This window comes from Nicotiana tabacum, chromosome 7 (genome assembly GCF_000715075.1).
Source record: "Nicotiana tabacum cultivar K326 chromosome 7, ASM71507v2, whole genome shotgun sequence".
NCBI lineage: Eukaryota > Viridiplantae > Streptophyta > Magnoliopsida > Solanales > Solanaceae > Nicotiana > Nicotiana tabacum.
In genome coordinates this window covers 80,136,490-80,159,653 of record NC_134086.1, presented here as the reverse complement: position 1 = coordinate 80,159,653, position 23,164 = coordinate 80,136,490, and positions in this window count along the sequence as shown.

Below are 23,164 nucleotides of genomic sequence, written 5' to 3'. Positions count from 1 at the left end.
CTCTATAGCTCCTCTCTGTGAGACAGGCACATACTTCTCCAAAAAGAGAACGGAGAACTGCTGCTAGGTAAGGGGTGCTGAACCAACAGGCCTACACCTCTCATAAGCCTCCCACCAAGTGAAGGCAGCTCCAGAAAACTAAAAAGTAGTGAAAGAAACCCTGCTGGTCTCCAAAATACCCGTTGTATGAAGAATTCTCTGACACTTGTCCAAGAAACCCTAGGCATCCTCACCCTCTATACCACTGAGAGTCGAAGGGTGAAGTCTACCAAACCTCTCTAACATGCGCTGCTCGTCCTCGGCATGTTAGGAGCTACAATGTCCTGAGCAACTGCAACCAGCTAAGTTGGATGTTCCCCCAGTGTCTGAAGTCCCTGCATGACCTACTTAGGTGTGCGAACGGCGGGAGTTTGAGTGCCTCCCCCGGCCTGAGAAGTAGCTGCGGCTGTAGTAACTGAGACCGCCTGAGCTAGGCCAGTGCATACTGATAGAATTTGAGCAAGGGCCTTTTGAAGACCCAAAATCACAATAGGCACAGTTGGTGCCTGAGCTGGTGCTGCTGGAGCATCCACAACTAGGACCTAATCCTAAATTGGGGCAACTGGTGGGTTAGCAGTTGTTGCCCTAGCTACTGTGCGGGATACACCCCTGCCCCTACCATGACCGCGTCCTCGGCCTCTAGTGGCCACAACTAGTGGTACTGGTGGTCATCCATCCTGACCGGTCGCTCGTGTCCTCACCATCTGTGAGAGAATAGAATAGCACAAGTTTAGTACTCGGATCAACAGATTCACATGATAAGAATTTCAAGAATATGTAGTTTTTTTCCTAATGGTTCTGCAACCTCTCGAGGATAAATACAGACGTCTCCATACCGATCTGCGAGACTCTACTAAACCTGCTCATGACTCGTAAGATATATGTAACCTAGGCTGTAACCTAGGCTCTAATACCAACCTGTCACGACCCCAAATCCGGACCCGGTCGTGATGGCGCCTATTGTGAAACAAAGCTAGCTGACACAACTCCCAATTCATTTTTAACAGTTATAATAGTTCAACTCCCAAAATAGCCTCACAACACAAGCCCTCGCCCCTACACAGTCAGAAATCTCTAAAAGCCACTCGGGCACAGTAAAATATGATGCTCAACTCATAATATCATTTAAAATGTCAAAATAGAGTAAACATGGCTAAGTTATAAAAAGTAGTAGAATATAGCATGATTGAGTACAAGTATAAAGTCAAAACAGTGAGGAATAGTAGTAAAAATCCCCTAAGGGTCCAAAACAGTTGGCACGAGGCTCAAATATGGCATTAAGCCCCAAACATGATGATAGCAAACAGTTTCCAATCAAATACGCAGTAAAATAGTCATTCGAGATGGACTAAGTCACAATCCCCAATAGTGCACGACCCCACGCTCATCATCTACCGTGTGCGTCACGTCAATATAGCACAATGATGTGAAATCTGGGGTTTCATACCCTCAGGACAACATTTACAATCATTACTCAACTCTATCTGGTCCAAACTCTAGCCCGCGATGCCTTTGCCTCTTGAATCGGCCTCCGGATTCTCCAAATCTAACCAAAATTAGTACACAACCATCAAAATATTCTAAGGGAACAAATCCCACTTGAAAGAAATCAAATTACAACACAAATCCCGAAATTGGCCAAACCCGACCCTGGGCCCTAGTCTCGGAATCCGATAAAAATTATATCAATAGACTCCTTATCATTCCCTGAGTTAATTCATATCAAAATCACAAAAATCCAACCACAAATTATCCCTCAAATCCCTAATTTTAGGTCTCCAATTACAAGCCCTAGTTCTTCAATATTTGAGCTTCAATTCTATAAATTCCATGATTAATTAGGTAGAAATCACATTAGGATTGAGTTTTATGTCCAAAAATCTTACCTCCAAGTGTTCCCCCTTGATTCCCTTATCAATCCTCTTAAAAAAGCTTAAAAATTGCCCAAAATGGAGGAACTTAGGCTAAAAATCGCGGATATGGCATTTTAAATCATTCCGCCCAGCTATTTCAAATCCTTCTTCGCGAACGCGGTCATAGCTTCGCGTTCGCGAAGCACAAACTTAAGTTGACCATTTTACCTTCATCGCGAACACGACCAAATGAATGCTAACGTGAACCTTTCGCTTAACAACTCACCGTGAACGCGGCCACCCACTTGCGCACGCGAAGACTAATCTGACTTGGACCAGCTGCTTCCCTTCCCTCTGTGCGAACGCGACTAACCCCTCGCGAACGCGATGACCATTGAGCTCAACCCTTCGCGATTGTGGGACTTGCTTCATGAATGCGAACGCCAACTTCACAGCCTCCCATCCTAACCCTTCGCGAACGTGAGGGTCCACTCGTGAACGCGAAGGCCAAAATTCTGCAACACTCACAACAGATTTTCTGCAATTTTATTCAACTTGAAATGATCTGTTTAACCACCTGAAACTCACCCGAGGTGCTTGGGACCTCAAACAAACATGTCAACCTATCCCATAACATCATTCAAATTTGTTTCAACCTTCGGAACGATCAAAACAACATCATAACACCATATTTGCATCGGATTCATGCCTAAGAATTCCAAAATATTCCAAATTCCCCTTTCGATCAAAAAGTCTATCAAACCACGTCCGAATAACCTAAAATTTTGCACACACATACAAAATGACATAACAAACCTACTGCAACTCCCGAAATTTCATTTTGACCCCAATATAAAAATCTCACCTACCAACCGAGAAACGCCAAAATTCCAATTTCACCAATTCAAGCCTAATTCTACTCTGTACCTCCAAAACACATTCCGATCACACTCTTAAGTCCCAAATCACCTCCCAAATCAATCTGAACCATCTCACATTCGATCCCTTTATCACATAAGTCAACATCCGGTTGACTTTTTCAACTTAAGCTTACTCAAAAGAGACTAAGTGCCTCAAACCTTACCAAAACCTTTCCTAACCCCAGCCAACCAACCCGATAACACATAATACTGTTGAACAAGGCAATAAGAAGTAGAAATGGAGAAAATAAAGCGGTAACTCATGAAACGATCGGCTGGGTCGTTACAAGTTATATCATCAAAATTGATTGAAAATCACTTACCCAATAGCTATATGTGGACATCTCCTTCAAAAGCGCCTCCCACCTAGTCTAGGGCTCAAAATATGATAAAATTAGAATAAGTCCCAAAATAACCATCTATAAACGAGTTGTAGATGTCGCATTTGTGACTTGATGTTCGCAATTCTGACCTATGGCTTGCAAATGCAATGCATGGCCACCAAGAGAGAAGTTTCAATTGTGACCAATAGCTTCGCAAAGGCGAAGCCCCCTTACAACAACACAAAGCCGCAAATGCAACAAAATGATCGGAAAAGCGATTTGCCCAGACCTAGGCTCCCTATGCAATTACGAGGCTAGCTTCACAAATGCAAAGCCTTCTACCCCCTTCCCATTTTCGCAATTGCGAGGCTCGCAAAAGCAAAACTGTTTCTCGCATTTGTGAGACCTGGAGCACCAACAAAAGTAGACCTCAACCCAAAATGGTCTGAAACACGTCCGAAACTCACTCGAACCCTAGGGACTCTACACCAAACATCAATAGAAGTCTAAAAACCTCATAGAAACTCGTACGCAAGCTCAAAAATACCAAAAGAAAATCAAAAACCATGAATCAAACACCAAAAGGCATCAAAATTACGATGAAACTCAAGAACTAAAATTATGTAATGACCCGACCAATCGTTTTGCATATTTGTATTCAAATCGATGGTTTGAGGTCATTAGTAGCTTCAAATAGTGCATTATGACTCACATGCATCGTCACTTTTGGTTTTTGAGTAATTCAGGATTCTCAACTATGAAGCTTTCAGTTGGAAGAGTTGAACAAGTTTGAGTTTTGTTTATTTGGCCTTGAATTAGAGTTTTGATGGTCCTATTAGGTCTGGATGGTGATTTTGGACTTGGGTGTTTGCACGGATTTACATATGGTTATTTGGCTCTAATTAGTGAAAGTTGGCAATTTGAAGGTTTGAAAAGTTTATAAGATTGGCCGGCAGTTGAATTCACCATTACGAGGTTCAGATTATTTTTCCAGGAGTTGGAATAGGTTCGTTATATCAATTGAAACTTGTGTGCAAAATTTAAGGTGCTTACGAGTTGTTTAGACATGTTCAGCGTAGGTTTGGAATTTAAAAATTTAAAATAGTTCATTAAGCTTGAATTGAGGTGTTATTAATTGTTTTGATGTTATTATGCGTGATTAGAGGCCTCGAGTAACTCCGTGTTATGTTTTGAAACTTATTGATATATTCAAACGGGATTCCGGGGTGGTTTCAGACCATTTTCTTTTATTGTTGATTGTTGGTTTTTCTATATTTTTTGGTGTTGAAGGTGTTTATCTGATTGCATGGAGAGGGTCACGATTGCGTAGTGTTCTGGTAGCTAGCTAGATGTTCTCTTATGTGTTCGCAAGTATGGAGTAGCGTTCGCGGTCTTTGATGCTTTAAGCCTTCGCGGTCGTATGAGGGATGACACATTCGCGTAGTTTTGTGCGGTCATGCATCGCGATATTTAGAGGCAGTCAAAGTTTCGTGCTTCGTGATAGCGAAGCTATTCCCGCGATCGCGAAGGGTTTACCTGGACAGTGCATATAAGTACTCTATTTCACACTTTGAGCTCATTTTATCACATTTTGAGATCTAGAGCTCGATTTGGGTGAATGTTTAGGATTGGGATAAGTATTTTGGACTCAGATTTGATTATTTTACGTGATTTCATCGTTTATTTTGACATTTGATTGATGAATCTAAATGAGAAATTGGGGGTTTTGTTAAAACTTTAGTAAATAATGAGGTTTTGAACATCAATTCGTAGTTAGATTTGAGTGAAATTAGTATGGTTGGACTCGTATTCGAATATGTGTCGGGTTCCGATGTGCGGGCTTGGGTTGACTTTTTAGTTGACTTTGAGTATTTGATTAAAGAGTCGGCCTTTATCATTTGGGCTTATTTTCTATGGAATTATTTGATGTTTTTGAGTTTCTTTTGTCTAGTTTCGAGCCGTTCAGAGGTCGATTCGCGCGGGATGGCATTACTAGAGTATTATTTTGGCTTGTTCAAGGTAAGTAATATATCTAATCTTGGTATTTTTGGTAAATATCATTGAGAACTATGATATTTGAGATGTGTTAGGGGTGATGCACGTGCTAAGTGATAGGCGGGTGTGCATGCACCGGGGTATTCATGATCCGAGTAGTTCTTAGGCTATTTTATGCCTCTTCTTGCTATCATGCTTCTTTGATATCATGTTTTCTCCATTTGTATGACTACATGAGTTATTATTCATACTTCTAGGCTATCTGCTTAATTGTTTGAGACATAAAGGGCTATTCTTTCCGTGTTGAGCTATTTGCCTTAGTCGTAGTCATATTGTTCAGTCATGATAGTTATATTTGCATGTTATGTCTATGTCTTTGTGCACGTTTGATATGTTTCTTCATGCTATTGGTGTCCATGTACATGATGCAAGTTTGAGCTGAATCTTGTGTCACATTGTGATATTCTGTGTTGTATAAATAGATTATGTTTATGTGAGATATTAGCTTATGGAGACTTGAGCGGATTAATGATTGATGTGGGATATAGAGTCATGTTGTGAGTTATGTTGGATCGGATTGCACACCGCAACGGATTGATCTTTGGATCAGGTTGCACACTGCAATAGATTGATATTTTGATCGGGTTGCACGCCACAACAAATTGATATTTGGATCAGGTTGCACACTGTAACCGATTGATTTATGGATCGGGTTGCACGTTACAACAAATTTATAGTGATTATTGGTTAGCTCTACGACCAGGATCTACTTCTCTTGAGTCTAATATGTTACACCTCATGTTTTTGTATGTGAAAGTACGACATAAATAAATTGATGAAAACTCAAAAATGATATGTTACATCCCGTATTTTCGTACGTTAATGTTTCGTCGTAAGTTAACCGTTGTATGTTCGGGAATGAGATTATTTTGAAATTATAAGCATTATGCTATTTCAAACAAGTGAGGAGTAAATTCGTGAATGAGAGAGAGTAAGCAAATCAAAGAAAGTGAGTTTCGTCGAAGTTTGACATTTTGGGGATAAATACGGTACGAGCTATAATACCCGGAATTTATGGACTAGTGCCATACAAGATACCACATGACCATGATATTAAGGTTATAAGGTATGTTAAAAGTGGGTAGTATTTTAAGTAATTTGAGGTAATTCTTATTTATGTGGGTAATTGGTTAATTATTGGTTAATGGGAGATCAACAAGTTAATCAAGTGATTAGTAGATAATTAATTCAAATATTTGGATAAGAATTACATCTCCCAACGTGGCAGCACATCAAATCCAAATGGTGACTCTTAAAGTCACATAAAAGGTGGCACATTTGGAGGAAATTTTGTGACTAAGTCATCCAAAGTTGGGCCCACATCCATGTATAAGATATCTTAAACTTAAGAGTCTCATCAATTACTATCTCATCATGTTACCTGAGCCACTCTAATATGCATTTTCATATATCACATAAGCAATGTAAGATCTTTAACAATTCAAAGCAATATGAGATTTTACAATTCTAAGGGAGCTCGGTATAATCTTTCTCAAGAACATGATACGGTTTTTTCCCTACCTCGATCCGACGTTACGTGTTTTTTTGCAATTGACATGTGTTAGATAGATTGTCAAGAGAATCGGTTCAGGTATGTTAAGGCCATCCCTTCTTTCCTTTTGGCATGATCTATACGGCACAAACAAAATGAAAAAATGCACAACTTCCATAAACGACTCCATTCATTCAAGTATTAAAGGTGCCTATGTTCTTGAATTTCCATGTGTCTTATTATTACATCTTCTGTTCATGATATTACTCAAAGGCATAATGGTCTTGTGATATTCCAAGAGATTTTATTGACGTACTTCTCATGCATTGCATTCATTTATACATGTACATTGACCCATGACCAAATGGCGTTATATATATATATGGGATATGAGAAAAGGTTATGGCGTTATATACGCACCACCACCTGATCAGTTGGTATACGTTGATGATTTGCGCACAGTGGGCGAGATGATATGATGGGATGCCCTCAGAGGTTTGATGGTGTTATGAATGAATATACCTATGCATGGTATGATGTTTATACGCATATGCATGACATTATGATATTAAATGATTCACAGAGCTATTCAGATATATATGTTGAGTCTTTTACTGCCTGTTTCTCTCATGTCTATTGTCTATTGATTTTCATTCCTTACATACTCTGTATATTAGTTGTACTGACATCCCTTTTGCCTGGGAACACTGCGTTTCATGCTCGAAGGTCTCGATAGACAGGTTGAGAGTCCTCCAAGTAGGCTATCAGCTCAGCGAAAGATATTGGCGCGCTCCATTTGCTCCGGAGTTTCTTATTTGGTCAGTATGATTTAGGCATGTATTGATTGGTATGTCGGGGCCCTGTCCCGGACTTATGACATTTATGTACTCTTAGAGGCTAGTAAACATATGTCATGTATGAAAAATAATATAGCCTTATCGGCCTATGCTCAATGTACGAGTGATTATTTTGGCCTTATAGGCCCGTACGTCACATGTACAAGTCAGTATATCAGGCTGGGTCGTTTTATGCCAAGTGTTCCCTCATGTTTTATTCTTGTTTTATACGTCCCTTCTGGCCCATTTACCCACGATGATGTAATGAGAAAGATACGTTACATTGGTACTCAGTTGAGTAAGGGCATCGGGTGCCCATCGCGGCCCATTGGTTTGGGTCGTGACATGATATCACAGTGAGCGCAGGCACATTGACTTATATATGCTTTGGTGAGGGGTATTTGTGCTAGGCACCCGTACAATAATGAGTAATTGTGTTTGTGATGGTGAGGGGAATTTATTCTAGGCATTGTGAGCATGCTGAGTGTGAGTGTACTTGATAGCTTCACTGTGGTGTTATTGACTAGACATGCATATTTGATATGTATGCATAGAGATGTATTTTTCTCATGCTAGATGGCAACATTGTGTTATTGACATAGGCATAGAAAATATATTTTTCTCATGCTAAATAGTAACATGGTGTTATTGACCTGACATGTATACTTGACATGTAGGCATAAAGATGTATTTGCCTCATGCAAGATGGTAATGAATTTTCTTATATGTTGTAGAAAGGTTGGAAAGTCAAACTTTCCTTGTTGAAATCATATTTTATTGATTTCGAAGAAAGATTTGGGCTTTGACTGTTGTACTTGGAAAGCATGTCTAATTTTCCTTATTTGGGCACGAGCTGAATATGATTTCTCTTGAATGGTTTTATTCTATTGTTATCATTATATCATGTGATGTTATTGATCATTGGGGTTCGACATTAACCTTTTTTTGAGCTCGTCACAACTTTTAGCCTGAGGTTAGATTTGTTGCTTATTGAGTACATGAGGTAAGTTTTACTCAAACTACACTTATATACCTTGCGTGCAGATCTTGAAGCTGAGTTACGGTGGACGATAGGAGATGGCAATGAAGATGTACCCACTTTTCGGATATAGATACCACTTGTCCTTGGTAGTTTTAGATTTGTAATCTGTTTATAATTCCAAATAGATGTTGTATTTATTTTCATATAAACTTTGTAAATCTATGTCTTAGTGGCTCATGACTGGTACTGTCAATCCTTGGGATATTGTATGAGAATTCAGTTAATTAAGTTATTTCACTTATTGTTTTCATTAGAATTGTGTTGACTGTTATTTGGCTTACCTAGCGGGTCGGATTAGGTGTTGTTACAAATTGATGAATTTTGGATCGTGATAAATTACAACGAAGCATCTGATTCACATCAAACCAACTTGGAATGAGACTAAACTTTGCGCACAAGTTCTAAATAACAAAATGGTATTATTCCAAGTACCGAAACCACTAATCGAATCCGGTATCCATAAAGTCAACTCACGGTCAAACTTAAGAAATTTCTAAACATTCCACTTGCCAACTTTTGGCAAAAAGAGTCAAATCAACTTAGGGACCTCCAAATTCAAATATGGGCAAATTCCCAAGTCCAAACTCACCATACGAACCTATTAGAATAAAAAGAAATCCAAGACCGTTTGTGCAAAAATAAAACATTGGTCAACTCTTCTAACTTAAGTTTCCAAACTAGAAACTAAGTGTCCAATTCAATTGAAGACTACCCCAAAGAAAAATCAACCATCCCATCAAGTCACACAACAAATATTACACATACTGGGAGAATCAAATGGGGAAATTGGGCTCAAACACGCAAAATGATCAGCCATGTCGTTACATTCTCCCCCTCTTAAACAAATGTTCATCCTCAAATGAGTCAAGAATCATACTTGGGATATCAAAAAGGTGAGGGTACCAGCTCCACATATTAGGCTCGGTCTCCCAAGTTGTACCCTCAATCGATTGACCTCTTAATTGAACCTTCAGCTATGTAATATTCTTCGATCCCAGTTTTTGCCCCTACATGTCCAAGATGGCCACTAGCTCCTCAACATAAGTCAAATCCATGTCTAATTGCATCGAGCTGAAATCTAACATGTGACAGATCCTCATATTACTTCCGGATCATAGAAACATGAAACACCATATGAACTCCTGATAAGCTGGGTGGAAAAGCAAGTTTGTAGGCCGCCTCACCAACTCTCTCCAACACCTCAAAAGGGCTAATACACCGAGGGATTAACTTTACCTTCTTCCCAAACCTCATCACACCCTTCATAGGATAAACTCAGAGTAGAACCCTCTCATCCACCATGAATGCCATATCACGAGCCTCCCAATCAGCATAACTCTTTTGCCTGGACTGCGCTGTACAAAGCTGCTCCTGAATCAATTTTACCTTCTCCAAAGTATCACGAACTACTAGTTGTTATTGTAGGTGAACATTGCTAATGGTACAAATTGATCCCACTATCCCCCAAAATCAATTATAGAGGCTCGCAACATGTCCTCCAAGATCTGAATAGTATGCTCGGACTATCTGTCCATATAGGGATTAAATGTCATACTCAGCTCGACTTGTATGCCTAACTCATGCTACACAGCTCTCTAACAATGTGATGTAAACTGCGTGCCTCGATCCAAAATAATAGACACAGGCACACCATGCAAGCGAACAATCTCTCTAAGATAAATCTGAGATAGCTGCTCCGAAGTGCAGGTAGCCATGACTGGAATAAATTGTGCAGACTTGGTCAACCTGTCCACAATGACCCACACAACATCAAATCTCCTCAAGGTCTATGGCAGAGAAACCACAAAATCCATAGTGATACTTCCACTTCCACTCCGATATATCTAGTCACTCAAGAAACCCACCTGATCTATGATGCGCATACTTAACTTGCTGACAGTTCACAGACTGTGCAACATGCTCCACAATGTCTTTCTTCATCCTTCTCCACCAGTATTGATGCTTCAAATCATGGTACTTCTTCACGACACCTGGATGAATGGAATACCGTAACCTATAGGCCTACTCAAGAATCATCTCCCGCAACCCATCCACATTAGGCACAAAAATTCGGCCCATAAGCCTCAATACCCCATCATCACCAATAGTCACCTCCTTAGCATCATAGTGCTACACCATGTTTTTAAGGACAAGAAACTGGGGATCATCATACTAATGCGCCTTGATGTGCTCAAACAAGGATGACCATAATAGAACATAAGCAAGAACCCTGCTAGGCTCCGGAATATCCAAACTCACAAACTTGTTAGCCAAAGTCTGAACATTCAAAGCTAGCGGTCTCTCCCCGATTGAAATAAAAGCAAGACTTCCCATGCTCTCTGAATTCCTAACTACTCAAGGCGTCGGTCACCACAATGGCCTTTCCCGAATGATAAAGAATGGTGATATCATAATCTTTCAATATCTCTAGCCACCTCAATTGCCTCAAGTTCAAATCCTTTTTCTTGAATAGGCGTTGCAAACTCTGGTGATCCATGTATACTTCAAAAGACACGCCATAAAGATAGTGCCTCCAAATCTTAAGTGTGTGAACAATGGCTGCTAACTCTGAATCACACACTAGGCAGTTCTTCTCATGGGGCTTCAATTGGTGTAAAGCATAGGCAATCATCCTGCCATCCTGTATCAACACACACCCAATGCCAACCCATGAAGTATCATAATAGGTTGTATATGAACCCAATCCTGAAGGCAAAACCAGAACTAGACCTGTAGGCAAGGCAGTCTTCAGCTTCTGAAAACTCTCCTAACACTCATCGGACCACCTAAATGGGGCACCCTTCTGAGTCAACTGAGTCAATGAGACTACGATAGATGAAAACACCTCCATAAAGTCGCAATAATACCCAACCAACCTAAGGAAACTCTGAATCACAATAGCGGTAGAAGGTCTAGGCCAGCTCTGAACTACTTCAATATTCTTCAGATCTACCTTAGTACCCTCACCGGACAGCACGTGACCAAGAATTCCACCGAGTCTAACCAAAACTCACACTTGGAGAATTTAGCATATAGCTTCTTCTCCCTCAAAGTCTGGAGCACAATCCTCGAGTGTTGCTTATGCTCCTCCATCTTGCGATAATACACCAATATATCATCAATGAACACAATAAAGGAGGAATCTAGATAAGGGTGAAACATGTTTTTCATCAAGTGCATGAAAGTTGCTGAGGAATTGGTCAGCATAAAAGACATTACCATGAACTCATAATTCCCATAACGGGTCTTGAAAGTCGTCCTAGGAATATCTGAAGCCCTAATCTTCAACTGATAGTACCTTGATCTCAAGTCAATCTTCGAGAATACCTAGAACCCTGAAACTGATCAAATAAATTATCAATATGTGCCAGTGGATATTTGTTCTTGATAGTAACCTTGTTCAATTTCCTGCAGTCAATGCACATTCTCGGGGAACCGTCTTTTTTCTTCGCAAATAGAATCGAAGCACCCAAAGGTGAAACACTCGGTTTGATGAAAACTTTATCCAGCTACTCCTGCAAATGTTCTTTTAATTCTTTCAACTCAGTCGGAGCCATGCGGTACGGTGAAATAGATATGGGCTGAGTTTTCAGTGCCAAATTGATAACAAAATCAATATCCCTTTCGAGTAGCATGCCAAGTGGGTCTACAAGGAACACATCTTCGAACTCCATTACCATGAGGACTGAATCAACATGAGAGTATCAAACCTTACATCTCTAACAAAGGCTAAGTATGCGAAGCACCCCTTCTCAACTACCTATTGAGCCTTCAAAAAAGACAACACCCTACTAGGAACTTGACACAAGGAACTTCTCCAGTCAAACCTCAACAACCCCCGCTAAGACAATGTCACGGTCTTAGCATGACAATCAAGAATAGAGTGATATGGTAACAATCAATCCATGCCCAAAAGCATATCAAAATCCACCATATAAAGTAACAGAAGGTTGGCCCTAGTCTCACAGCCCCCAATAGTGACCATACAAAAGTGATAGACACGATCCAGCACAATAGAATCCCAAAGGGGTGTAAACACATAATAGGAATATCTAAGGAATCATGAGACGTATCCAAATATGAAGCACAATAGGATGACACAAATGAATAAGTAGAGCCCAGATCAAATAAAATTAAGGCATCACTATGATAGACCGGAACAATATCTGTAATGAAGGTATCTGATGCAACAGGCTTAGTCCTACTAGGGAAATCATAACAACGGGTCTGGCCTCTTCCTCTATGACGTCCTCTACCCGCCTATTCTCCAACCCTAGCTGGTTTTGTAGGTGGAGTAGCAACTATACAAAAACCATAGCTTGAGTACCCTACTAAGGTCCACCCCTCCGAAGTCTAGACAATCTTTCATAATGTGCCTAGTATCACCACACTAAAAACAACCCCTATTGGTACTGAGCCCGACTCAGATGACTAGAAAACCGATGTAAGAACCCCAGGCAGAAGGTGCATTGAAAGATGGTTGTCCGGTATGAGTGTTCTGGGTTCCCTAGCTAGAAAGAGCATTGTGGATAACCTGAAGTGCGGACTGAACTAGTCAACTGAAAAAGCGTCTGCCACGATGGACCTTGCCTCAGAGTAAGAGATTCTAAATCCTCCAAAACTATGAGGCTTCTTAGCCTCCCTTTCCCCTCTCTCCTACCCGTGGATATGCTCCAACTTCTTAGCAATCTCCACAACCTGATGGAATGGAGTCTCAGTATCCAACTCCTGTGCATCCCAAATCTGAGGCTATAGACCAACCCCTCAATAAACTTGCAAACCCACTCTCTATCAGTGGAAACCAAGGGAGGTGCATGACGAGAAAACTCTATAAACCTCATAGCATACTCGAACATGGTCACACACCCCTGGCCTAACTACTCAAACTCGATGCGCGACTCCTCCTTGCAGGTCTGCGGAATAAACTCCCTCAAGAAAAGATCATAGAACTGGGACCAAGTAAGTGGTGTTGCGCCAGATAGTCTGCTCACCTTATAGGTTTACCAGTATCTATATGCCGACCCCGTGAACTAAAAAGTAGTAAGGTCTACCCCGCTAGACTCCACCACATGCATAGTATGTAAGAAAACAGTGACGATGATCCAAGAAACCATGTGCATCCTTAGAAGCCCCTCCACTGAACTAGGGAGGATGAAATTCTAAATCTCTCTAAACTGTTCTGCCCCTCAGTCGACGCAACTAGACCTACCTCAGGATAAACTGCAACTACAGGTTATACTAGCATAATTGTTGCTCCCAACCGCACACGTAAGTATATGTGGTCGACAATTAATATAGGATTGTAAGTCCAGATATCGTACCCAAAGGGACTTATGATTAACTATCAACTAAATTAAATCCAAACAATTAACCTATTCAAGCGAATCCTAAAGTATCAATAATTAACTCAAACTAATCTAGAGTAACAAACTAAGATATTAAAGGAACAAGTTGGCGAAATTAGAGACGAATTCAATGAGAGACAATATTCTAGAGCTATTGGTTAGCAAACAATATCGTTGAGTTTTCTACCTAAATTGTCTCAATAATTTATCTAGTTTATTGATTGACAGTGTTAGTATTACTCGTAGACTTCTCCCGAAGAACTACTCGCTTATTCAAGCTTACCTAACGCCTATATTTCTATTAAATTAGGATTAACAAGAGCGCATTAATAATTTCTATATAGTAACCAAGCACGATGATTAAGTATGTCCCTATCCTAATCGCGAATCTGTTCCCAATGCTGGAGTTCAAGATCTTGCTCTATTCAATCTTATATGAAATCTAGAATTCCCTTTCCCAAGTTCAATCCTAGTTACGAAGATAGTATTCAATTGGTGATCAAGCAATCAAATAATTAAGCGAAAGATTGAATAAATAAACCAATATGATAAAATAATAAGAATAATTTGAGCTTTAAACTACAACGTTCATGTAGCACCCATAACTTTAGAACTAATAAACTATGAAATTAAAGGAAGAGAAGAGAAGAAAAACTAGTAAGAGCCTCTTCCAAACGTGGGTTGTGTTCCCATACGTGAATTATCCTTCAAAGTATGTTAGATCTCCTCCAAATTAGATTTAGGACCCCTTTTATACGATTTAATACCTTGTAGAGCCGAATAACTATGTCCCGAATGAAATAGGAAATCCCCCGCAATACAGCGTCCAGGGCAACGCGTCGTGCTGGCCCTGTCGCTGAAAGCAATGTGTTTTGCAATATTGATCTTGAATCCTACAACATGTACATTTTTTTCTTGCCTTCTTTCCTTTAAATTATATTTAATTTTCTTTTTTTTTGTCTTCGACTTGGGGGGACAAACACTAAAGGGTGTCCCCCCCATTTTTCTCCTTTTTATATTCGTTTATTTTCCTTTTCTTTCACCCGTGTTTTATTCAATTTTGCTCAAAATTTCTTTATCTTCACACTGCTTCATTTCTACACAGTTAAAATATAATATTAAGCATAAAATAATATAATTAACATTCAAAAGACAATTTAAATTACTATAACGTGAGGCAACACTTGGTAAATATATACAATTTTGGCCGAATATCACAATCTCACACTTAAACTCTTGCTTGTCCTCGAGTAAGCATTAGAACCACTCTCAATAAATCAAGCCTAGAAATACCACCACTTTGGTAGATACTAATAATTAGGCGGTATTGCAGTTCAAATCATGAGATGTATACTACCTCATCATCGTGCAAGACATACAAGTCACAAACAAACAACAAACTTCTAAGCTCCTAACCTCATAGACAGACTCTAACTTACCAAATGTAAGCTCGCTCACCTACTCTGTCAAAGAAGCTAATAATATTACATATCTATCATGAAACAAGTGCCCTCACAAGAATAAATAGTCCATACACTCAAATCAAAGAACAACTCTCGCACTCACAACTGAATTTCATGTATTCACAAAGAACCATAGGATTTCCCATTATATACATCTCTACTAATTAAGTATGCTCGAATATAATCAAATAGGACTATATCGGGCTGTAATATTGGCAAAGGGATGGGTAGGAGAATTATATAATAGTGACATACATTTTCCTAAGTACTTGCACTTTTAGACTTCATCGCCCATCATTTTCATCTCTTAGTTTTATTTTTCAGCCCTCTATTGATCAATTGTTTCACAAGTATTTCGCTCATATCAAGACCGTTTCATTTTCTTTCAAAGATTTTTTTTTCATGTAACATTCTTTTCAAAAGGGCATTTTCATCTCCTTTCAGCCATCATTGATTACCATTTTTTTACTTAATCATCCCATTCTTCAAATTTATCAATTAATATCACGGTCAAAGCAACACTGCTCAAGGAAGTAGGGTGCAAAAACTAGGGATTCAATAAAAGAATCAAGGCAAAAATACAGCTTCCAAACAAAAGGCTATAGGCTCAAAGGGCTGACTAGTGGTACAACATCTGAAAAGGCTAAAATTCACAAGACATATCAAAGAAATCTACTATTATCTTCTAAACAGAGCAACACTTTAATTTCGCTTCAATAACATGCATGGCAAGTTCTACACTAAGATGCAAAACATGTAATATATGTAATAAATCCTCATCACACATGGAACAAGTATCAATCAAGATGGATCAATTCTACTCTAAGACAGCCAGGATCATAGCGAACGATAAAATAAGAATAAGCTATACACAAAAAAAAATATTTTTGGATGTTTTTTCATTGGACTTTAATCCTTCAAGAAAGTTGTCTACAAAATTCATCGTCGGAAAAAGTCCAAATTTTCTAATTTTTTTTTTCTTTCCATTTTCAATTTTTTCCAATTTTTTTTATTTAACAAAAACCACTACACTAAGAAAGAATATTACAACTAAGCTAGGGTAGCACAGAAAATTACCAGACAATCTCCTCACCTTATACTTAAAATTTTGTATTGTCCTCAATGCATACAATAAATAACAAAAAGGTAAAGGAGACTCCTTGGTAGTCCAAAGGCCGAAGAATTAGCAGCTCACGAGATATTCAAACTTCTCCCAGGTATGATCTTTTGTGTCGGAACCCCACACTTAGTTCCAACTACCTACTTGCTTTTGCATACTTCCTGTTAGCTTTGATTCTATGCTCCTACTCCTACAAAAATACAAGAACAATACTACAAAAATAACACAAAAAAAATTAAACAAAAAAAAGGAGTGAGTTGCCTCCCAAAAAGTGCCTTATTTAACGTCGCGGCACGATGCCATCACTTTCACCACTTTTTTCCTCCACCTTGAGGATATGAATTGCGTCCCCAATTTTGAATCAATTTTTCTGTCATGTTCCTAGTGCGGTGGTGTAAAAATAAAGGAACCAAGCAATAGATATCACATATTGAATTTCTTGGCCTTTTAGTGAGGGATGTCGTTTTGCCTCCTTGGCATGAAAATTTGTAGAATGTAAGGGTCTTTTTCTACATCTATATAACTCTCCAAAGACTCGATCTTCGTGTCTCCATCTAAACATAATATAGAAAAATATTTAGAATGAAAACCAACACGCCCCAACTCCAAAACTACTTTATTTTTTATATCATCAATACTATATACTCCCTCAACCTCATCATCATCAACAACAACATGGTATAATGATTGGTATTCTCGTTTTAGTCACTCAGTTTGACCTAGAAAATCTTTTTCAGCTTCACACAACTCATCACTAAATTATTGGGCATTACACGCATCAACCTTTGCACTAAAATGAGCCTCCAAGTCATGAATAGAACTACCAAATTTGTCGATCTCGTGTCCCAGTTCATCTCTTCCTTTTATAAAGTGTTAATTCCCATTTGTAATTTTCTCATAGAAACCTCCATATTCCTCTAATAATTTCCTGTGCATATTAAGAATGCGAACATTGTGTTTCACATTATCCAATTCGTTACTCTTGTTAAACTCACAAGAATTATTAGAATCAACATAAGAAGGGATTGGAGTAGGATAACAACACTTAGGACAATTATTCTAATTTTCACCACAAATATTATATTATTGCCATTAATGGGGTCCTTTACAATTAATACTTACCACTCCACCACTTTTTGTTCAAAGATGCCATGTAAAAAACATATAATACTAACAATAGTAAACAAAAATTTAAAACATAAATAGATAATTTTTAAGTCCCCAACAACGATGCCAAAAGATTGTTGCTCCCAAGTGCACATGCAAGTTTATGTGGTGGACAAGTAATATAGGATTGTAAGTCCAGATTTTGTACCCACATGGACTTGTGATTAATTATCAACTAAATTAAACTCAAACAATTAATCTATTCAAACAAATCCTAAAGTATGAATAATTAACTCAAACTAATCTAGAGTAACAACTTAGATATTAAAGGAACAAGTTGGCGAAATTAAAGAGGAATTCAATGAGAGACAATCTTCTAGAGCTATGGGTTAGCTAACAATCTCGTTGAGTTTTCTACCTAAATTGTCTAATTAATTTATCTAGTTTATTGATTGTCATGGTTAATATTACTTGTAGCCTTCTCCCAAAGTACTACTCGCCTAAAGCTAACCTAACGCCTATGTTCCTATTGAATAAGGATTAACAAGAACGCATTTAATAATTCCCGTATAATAACCAAGCAAGGAGATTAGGTATATCTCTATTCTAACCGCAAATCTATTCCCGATGCTTGAGTTCGAGATCTTGCTCTATTCAATCTTATATACAATCTAGAATTCCCTCTCCCGAGTTCAATCCTAGATTCATAGATAGCATTCAATTGGTAAGCAAGTAATCAAATAATTAAGTGCAAGATTGAATAAGTAAACTAATATGATAAAATAACAAGAACAATTTAATCTTTAAACTACAACGTTCGTGTAGCACACATAACTCTAGAACTAATAAACTATGAAATTAAAGGAAGATAAAAGAAAAACTAGCTAGGAGCCTCCTCCAAGTGTGGGTTGTCTTCCCGTACGTGAATTCTCCTTCAAAGTATGTTAGATCTCCTCCAAATTAGGTTTATGACCCTTTTTATATGAGTTAAGACTGTGTAGAGCCAAAATAACCTTGTCCCGAGCGAAATAGGAACTCCCCCGCAATACAGCATCCAAGGCAGCACGTCGCACTGGCCCTATCGCTAAAAGCAGTCAGTTTTGCAATTTTGCTCTTGAATCCTATGGCCATGTACGTTTTTTTGCCTTCTTTCCTTTAAATTGTATTTCTCTTTTTTTTTTGTCTCCAACTTGGGAGGAAAAACACCAAAAAAACACCAACCCCCCCCCCCCCTCCGTTTTCTCCTTTTTATATTCATTCATTTTCCATTCTTTTTCTCCTCATTTTATTTAAATTTACTCAAAAAGTTTTCATCTTCATACCAATTCATTCCCTCACACTTAAAATATAATATTAAGTATAAAGTAGTATAATTAACACTCAAAAGACGATCAAAAATACTAGAATGTGAGGCAACAATGGGCAAATATATGCATTTTTGGCCGAATATCAATAAAATACGGTGTCAGATAAGTAAGAGCTAGCTACTCTAGTGTGCGGGAGGAGAGAGTCTGAGCTCCTCCCCTTGACTTTGAAGTAGTTGGTGCGACTGGAATCAACCTTTCTTGGGCCAAACTCCCAAACATACTCGTAAAATGTGACAAGATCTCTTGGACCACCGGCGTAGCAATAGGCTGCTTAGGTGCAGTCTCAACATACTCGGGCTCCTGGTCCTGAACTGGAGCTACTAGAGGCACCACAACTTCTGCTCGAGAATGTTCCCCAGCTGATTCCCTAGATGCGGCACATGCCCCTCCTTGGCACTGCCTTCTAGTGGCTATAGCAAGCAGCGCTGGTGCTTTATCAGCTGATCCGACAAAAGATGTCTAAATCATCTATGAGAAATAGAAGATTAAAGGTTCAAATTTTGGAATAATCAAATTCACAAGATACAAAATAAAAGAAAGTGAAGTTTCCCGAGAGTCTGGTAGCCTCTCAAAGTTAAGTACAAACATCTTTATACCGATCTCCAAGACTCTACTAGACTTGCTCATGACTCGTAGAACCTATAAACCTAGGGCTTTGCTACCAACTTGTCACGACCCAAATCCCACCACCGGGGTCATGATGACACCTAATCTCTAAGACTAGGTAAGCTTGATGTTTTATACTTCAATACCACACAAGTGGGGGGTATGATTTGTGTGGTACCCAATTTTTGCTTAACCTAATTATAGAAAGACCTGGTTCTTCTATGTGTTCCAACTACTACTATTGTGGAATAATAAATACAGAAAATAAAGAACACAGAGATTTTATGTGGAAAACACCTGGCTCAAAAGGTGAAAAAACCACGACCTACCTTCCAGTAGGATTTTCCCAAACTCTCCAATAATATCACTGAGCCAAAAACTGCATTTACAAAAACTCTTTTGTAAACCTAGGATTAACTCTAATCACGTTGTGACACACAGCCTCAACTGTTGCGACAATTTCAAGTTAACTCTAACTTGAAAACTCTAAGTACCTAATACAATTGCTTTTATAAAAGCTGAAAGGTACAATGTAAAATCACCTACTACAACTGAACTAGAATAAAAGATAGACACTTGGAAATGGTTCTTCTATCTGGTTCAAGTAGCTTCAGGATTGCACGCTTGAATCATACATAAATTGCTTGCAAAATTGCCTTGCTATTTTGCTTTGAATTCATGTTTAACTTCTGCTTATGTGCATTACCTGTAAAAGAGAACAACACTGATATTTAAGGAGTTAGGAATTAGATATTTACTAGGGTACAGATGCTACTCTTCCATGGTGGAAGAATTCTAGTTGATCTCATACTCTAACTCTATCTTTTTCCTAAATCGTGTTCTTTTTGTGTATGGAGTATTTCTCCTTATCCAATATGCAACCTTTTCGATAATGATCAGTAGATATTACTTATGATAAGTTGGGTTTATCTCCTTCACGTGCATCTCATATGTTTGGGTTGATCACAACTGTGCTTCACAAGATGGACCTGGTCCATGTCTGAGTTCCTTTGTCAGTCTTCAAAACTTCACCTTTACTTGGGCCAACAAATTCCCCTTTTTTGATGATGACGAACTCTGTGCTTTTCACTCACTTAGGCCCTGTCATAATTCAGCTTATTAATCAATACAAAGTTTAGAAAAATTCACTAATCATCAAGGACCAGGTTAATTAGGTTATAAACATCACTTATTCAGAATATGTAAATCACAATATCTCTTCCCCCTTTCGGAATCATTGAAAAGTTACATAAACAAAGTGTGAGTCCCAGAATTTAGTAATTACTCATGGTCACTGGGGCAACTGCAAGTGCAATCATGGATCAATCATTAGTAATCGGGCAAACATATTTAAACTATAAATGCAATATTAACAGTCAACAAGAGCAAAAACAATAGATATAATTTATAGAAGATATGTTGCTACCACAATCCACAAACAAAAAGCAAAAATATTCAAAACATGAGCAAAAAGAAAGAGAAATCCCTAATCTGGGTCACTGGTGGTACTAGACAGGTTCAGGAGATAAAGGCTAGAATTCCTAAGTCTTGGGGGAGCTAGAGGGTAGGTTTTGAGCTTGGAGAAGATTCACCATATTGTAAAGAATCCCATCATTCTTCTCCGTTTCCCTAGGAAGCTCAGTTCTGAGAGTATCCCTCTTAGATTCAACCTCTGCTAAGCGAGCCTTCAGCCTAGCTATCGCAGCATCTTTGGCCCCACTTTCCTAAACTAGAGCCCTCACTTTACTGTTGATAGGTGTCTTCTTAGATGAACCAGGTTCATTAGAAATGGCCCTGACTAGATAGTCACAAGCAATCAGAGTATTAATGATAAAATGGTCCTTGTTTGTGGCCATTTCCCACTTCTTCACCGCATCTTGCACCGATCCAGGACAGTAGTCAGAATAAATCCACAGGGGATGGCATGAGCCTTGGAGTCATTGATAACCCTGTCCAGTAGCTTGATGATGAATGCATGCCAGTTGATTTACCTTACACTTTCAAGGCACTCCATCATAACTAAGTCCATATAGTTAGCAATGTGCCTTCTTTCCTGCCTGGACAGTAGGCACTTGTTGACAAACTCAAAGAGGACTTTGTGTTGTGGCTTCATTTCACTCTTGTGCACAAACATGGCCTCATTCACTTCTTCAACATCACAGAATATCCTAGTGATTTCAAGGGCAGGAGGAAGGGAGTCCAAACTTGGCCATCTTTGCCTAGTGTAGCCATCATATCCCTCAGCAGGGATGTCAAGAATCTCTCCCAGCTTCTTTGTATTGAAGGTCACTTGAACTCTTTTTACTTGGCTGGAATTTTGCCATCTTTGACCTCTGCATTGGCCATGAATTCAATGATTTCATTCCTAGCTAGTCTTTCATCCATCTGAAGGACCATGTCCTTCCAGCCCAGAACAGCTAGGGCATTAACCAGACGAACCATTCCTGGTTTCACCAAGTCTTTCAGCAATCTTCCCTTCAAAAATTTTCTTTTGCCAAACTTAGCTAGCTTGTCCTGTTCACCATCAGACTCACTCTCTTCTTCACCACTCCATTCCTCATCTTCAGTAATTCTAACTTGTTTGTTCTTCACTGCAGACCTTATCCTCTTGGCCAATGAATGTTCAACAACCTTAGACACAGATGAGGACTTCTTGGAAGAAGTCTTGGTCTTTTTGGGCTTGGGGGTCTGAACCTCCATTGTTGTATGTTCCTCCTGATAGACCTATTCCATCTTCTCAACATCAACAGCTTTAGAGGACTCTGCAACCTTACCTTTTCCTTTATCCATCCTCTTCTTCTTGCTTTCAGCCAAAGCCTTTTGTTATTCACTCTCACTCTGTTTCACCCTACTTCTTGTGGCTCTTCCCTTTGGTAAGGGAATTTTAGTAGTTGTTGGGGGAAGAAGCCTTTCTTTTCTTGGAAGGTTTTGCAGTGCTGGGGGATTTTGGTCTTATAGTTCTCCTTTTTCTTTGGATCATAACTGGTACCTACTTTCTTCAGAAGGTTTGCTAGGGTCTCCTCAATAGATGAACCAGGTTCATCTGCCAGTGAACTTAGATTAACCAACCCTTCAACAGCCTCCCCTAAACCACTTCCCCCTGACTTCTTGTCACTTTCTTTCACAGTCGCATGTTCAACCCCAAAGATAGTTGGTACTATCAATTCAAAAGTGGGTGAAGAACCAGCCATTTCTTTTCCTTTTCCCCTCACATCACTACATACACCCTCTCTCTCTTTTTCTTTTTCATTTTTATTTTTACCTTCTCTCCTTCTCAATTAGGCAATTCCACATTTCTGACAGACCCAACCAAAGCAAACCTATTTTCCAAATTTTTAGCCAAAGCAGAACGTACCTCAGAAAGTGAGTTTTAAGCCTTATCAGAGTCAGAAGACCCAGTTCTTTCCCCCTCACTCGCAGATTTGAACAAATTGTCTAAGTTCTCAAAATCTTGGCCTTGGCTTGACTTCAATTTCTCGTTCAATTTCTTTGAAAGAGCACCAGTTTCCACCATTTTCCGAGAAAGCATTTTTACTCATTTTCTCCTAGGTTGAGGGGTTGTGCTGGGTAGAGGAGGTATGGAGGAACCAAAAAGG